The sequence below is a fragment of the Alligator sinensis genome, unplaced genomic scaffold (genome assembly GCF_000455745.1).
Source record: "Alligator sinensis unplaced genomic scaffold, ASM45574v1 scaffold116_1, whole genome shotgun sequence".
NCBI lineage: Eukaryota > Metazoa > Chordata > Crocodylia > Alligatoridae > Alligator > Alligator sinensis.
The window spans coordinates 26895-31705 of NW_005841908.1; positions in this window are offsets into that span (position 1 = coordinate 26895).

The following is a 4811-nucleotide window of genomic DNA, read 5'->3' on the forward strand; positions in this document are numbered from 1 at the left end:
CACTCTTTCTCTGTGTGAAGGTCTTTACTGATGTTAAAGTGAGTCATTTATAAAATCCACGAAATCATGAAAATTATACTTTACTGCCTTGCATTGATCAGCAGGATTGTCTAGTTACTCTAGTGGGTGATGTGCTGGATCAGGAGCCAAGGGACAGGTTCTACCTTAACTGCTGACACTGACTCACAGTTCACTGCCTCGTATTTCCATTTCTGTTCTCAGCCTTTGTCTTGCCTAATTAGACTATAAATTCCTCAGGGCAAGGATCAGCTTTTATGTTATGCTGGTATATTGCTTACACAATAGGACCATAATCTCTAGTAAGGTCTCTAGGTGCTCCTTTAATACAAATAATAATACTGTAGAAAAAATGTCAAAAACCATTACCACAAACTGGCTCATTCAATCAGCGCACCACGACTACTGCACAGTATACAGACCCTTACAGCTTCACTTCTTTCAAATATGAACCCAAGTTTCCCCATTTTCCCATACAGAGCAGATACACATGCACTCATTATTACTCAACATTATTAACAGCAAAGAAACTGGATCATGAAGCAAAGGGGACAGAAGGATTTATACAAGAAAGACGAAAATAAATCCCATATGATTTCAAGATCTTTCTTACTTGTGCCTGTTGTACTTTTTCAATCTGAGAAATGAACTTTTCCCTGATAAACAAACTAACATTCATGGTCTAAATTGGAGGCTTTTCCTGGGTCTGTACTAAGAGAGAAGGATGTATCAACAATCTTCCCTTTATTTTGTAACTAGATGAAAGAGGCATAACTGTTCCTGAAATGGATTAGCAGTTTATCAGCTGGAATTCAATTATTCTCTTTATTTATCCTTTAATGCGCAGTTACTCCTCAAAGTTCTGAAGATAAATAGCCACCATCATTAAGTATAGATGATGTGTCCATGTATTTAATTCTGTATCTGTATCATTATATCAGTTATTTTATATTTTCCAGAACCTCACTAATCTGTAAAAGCCAGTAATTCCTGGGGGAAAAAAAAGTTATAGCTGTTTTATAGGTTTCAGGAAAGATTTAATTGCTGGCAAGCAGTTTCATAATATTAAAATCTCAATGCTTTTAAAAACATAGTATTATTTCTGTATGTAGTGTTAATAAATAATTCTAACTAAACTTGTCAGAATAAACCCACTTCTGCTTTACAATGCAGACTCCTTTTTTGTTCTAGACCTGTTCTGTCTGTTTCCTCACAATTTCACTATTTATTAATCAAGATGATCTGGACTGTTTAGCTATATAATACCAGATCTATTTCCTTTACCTGAGACCTCTTGTTATTCACTTACAAACTATGATTCAAGATAATAGCCCAAAGAAGTCTTCATCACCAGAAAGGGTTTTGCCCTAGCTTTTGTCTCCAAGACTTCACTGCCAACTCCAGTAGAAGAGCTCACTAAGTTATTTCTTGCATCACTCATTCTCTTAAGACTTCTGCCTGACAGACAGCCTCAGATTAAACCTCTTCCTGAGGCTAGAAATAGACATCACCAAATGAAGCAGACCAGCTGTGCCAAAATGTGTCCCAGAACAGCTGATTCACTTCCCTGGGCAAAATACACGTTACCCACTGTCCCAACTGTTGATCTTGCAGACAATGGGTGACGTGTTCCTTGCTTGCAGAGACATGCTGGCCATCTGGGATTCCAGGGACACCTCTCTGCAAGTGAGAAACCCCAACTTTTCTTACTTCCAGAAACATGCCCCAGTGTGCATCTTTGGAAACAGGGAAAAATGGGGTTCCCTGCTTGCATAAATGTCCCCTAGCAATCTCCAGGGCAAGTTTCTGAAGTGGGGAACCCCAGAGTTGTGTTTCCAGAGACGTGCCACATACATTGCCAGGGGCGTGTCTTCAGAACTGGACAAAGCCAGGCAGCTGGTCTCAGGGCTTGCAGATCTTTTACAGGAATTCCCAGGACATAGAGGACAAGGCCCTTCAAACCCAGGGAGCACCTACCCAGGGTTGGCAAGAGAGCTGCCCACACTTTTCCGACATAAAGCAAATAGACACCCATTGCAATCAAGTGTCACTATTTATCTAGCTGTTTTTGCAGCCACATTGTGGTGCAACAAAAGATAAGGACATCTCTTTGCTGTCACTTTGTGCCACATAAAAATGCTTATGGTGGCACAAATGTTTCCACCCCAAATCTAGCTCTCTCCTGTGTCTGTTCCTATTCCTAGAAGATGAAAGACCACTGATATGCTTTCTGTACGACATGTGACCAGTGACAGACCTGTGACTGGCAACTACAACTCCTGTGGAGAAAATACACAGAGAAAACAAATCTGCCTGTTTGTATTTTGTAAGCAGTACACAGTAACCTGGCATATAGTCAAGGAAATTACATATATTTTGGAAAATGATATTGTTGAGAAAAGACCGCTCAAACAATCTTCAGAATGATCCTTACATTCTAACTGCAACTATTTATCTGACAATTTATTCATGTTTCTCATTAGTAAAAAGGAATAAACAGGTAGAATTGTAAGAAAGAGATTTCCCCTAAGTATGCTGAATACTATGTGGTGAGGATCTAAAGTGTTACATACAAGCAAGTCTGCTCTTGACTTAAATTGCCAACTTCACACAGTCATAACAAATTAAGACCTGAAATCTATGCCTGCTTCTTTAGTTCCAGACACCAAACTATATATAACACAGACGATATTCTAAAGAACCTACGAAACTATACAGGGGTCTTTGGAGGCAGGGAAAAAGTGAGAAAAATTACAAGCCAGTCTCACAGTACAATTAACACCTATTCAGGGTTTCGTTGTATATGCTTACTGTGCATACTTTTTCTCACACGGTGCTTATAACATTAATTTCTTTGATCCAGTACCAGCTTCAGCTTCGTGGAAAAAGAACACGTGACCTCTCTTTTCTGTCTGAGCACCTAACTATTTTCTCCCATGCATAGGTCACCTCCTACCTCTATATCTTGACCTGTTCCTCCCTTTCCTCCCACACTGTTCACACTGCTTCATGTTAACCTGGCTAATATTGCAGCCATATTCACTGTTTTTCTCTTCCTCACATCACTCTCCTCTTTAGATTCTTCTAGCTTCTTCATTTTTCCTGTAAAATAAAATTTGACTGCACCCTGGGGCAGATCCAGGGGGGCGCACTGGCACATCTACACTCCTCCCCACTCATGAGTTTTGTTGTTTTCCTGACAACTCTGGCTGCTGGAATCATAAGTTTGGGGGTTCATTCTCCCAAGTCATTGAAAATCCTCACTTTCTTCTGAAACCAGTAATATACAATATTAAACCCCAACACCAGGGGTTAACAACCTTTTAACAGTGGTGGGTTGCTGCTTGTGACCTGGCCATCATGGTAGGCTGCTAATCCCTGCTTGCTGGCTGGGTGATCCCTTCATATTCTCCCCCAGTATGCTTCCAACAGAATTGTATCCATGGTCCCTTCATCAGCCACACACACGCAGTCTCATGAAAAACACCACTGCTGTGGTGGGGGTAGTGTCAGTGCAGCCAGCAGCCCCGCAGTTAACGCAGAAACTTCTGGTAGTAGGATTTCTCTAGTGTCCCTAAGTGCAGCTTGCGCTGCTCACTTCTGTCACTGAATGCCTCCAATTCCTGGTGCCAGTGGCAATCCTCAGCAGTTAATTCCACAGCAAGACAGTAGCTACATTAACCTCCAGGCTGCTAACCACACCAGCACTTCCTACTTCAGCCATGGTGTCTCCCATAGGTACAGAAGCCAAAAGCTGATGAAGACCCTGGGGCTACAAGTGGTCTGCCATGGGCCAGATCAGACCTTCACAGACTAGACCCAATATCCAGGTTGCCAAATCCTGCCTTAGACAATCTGAAACGGTGCCACTGAATTACATGAATTAATAAGGTCTTGCTGGAAAACTAAAAACTATATTGAAAAAAAAGTTTTGTTGTATTTCCTTTGCCCATCTTCACTGCAAGTGGGATGAGGTTGTAGAATGTGAAGAGATATTTTTATTTTCACAATGACATTCAATCACAGAATCACTGGGCAGTAAAGTAGCTTAGTTGTGGGATGCTCTGAAAAAAATGTATTTTCAGTTTTACCCTAAGGCACTAAAGCTAGGGACAGACATTTCACATAAACCGGTTTAAGTGATCAGAAATTAGTTTAGAACTGTAACAGAACACACATTCAGTACATGTAGATCAGTTTCAAAATGGCCAAAACCAGTTTGAGATAAACCTGGTTGAATGTAGTAACAGACTTAACTGATTTGGGAAAAAACAGTTTATGCAATGTCTGTCCCAGACACCTTTCTGGTTTAAGTTAAACCAGACACCCCCAGCATCCCCTCTGGGCTGGGCTCTCTGCTCCAGTTCAGTTGGGATGGCCCCACCCATCTGCTCCCCAGCCCGAGCAGGGACAGGCAGGGGCAGGGGTCTACCCAGAGAGGGGCTTTATTCTCCGCTCCCTGTCCCACAGGCAGAGACCTGAGCTGAGTCTGCCAGTTGCACCCCACTCCTGCTGGAGCAGCAGGCACTATGGCCCCTGAGGCAGAGGGGGCAGGGAGAGGTTTAGTCCCAGGCCAAGGTGCCACTCTCTAGGCACACAGCAGGGCTGGAGGTGCTCTACGGTGGGACTACCTTTCTCGGCAGCCCGGCCACAGCAGCTCCTTTGCTGCTGCTGCTGGCCCCAGACCCAAGGTACAGACAGGGACCAGCGCGCACAGCCCTGACCCCGCACTCCCCATGCTGAGTCCAGGCTCACCCATCCAAGCTGAGCAGTGGGAGCGGTGGAGTAACGGC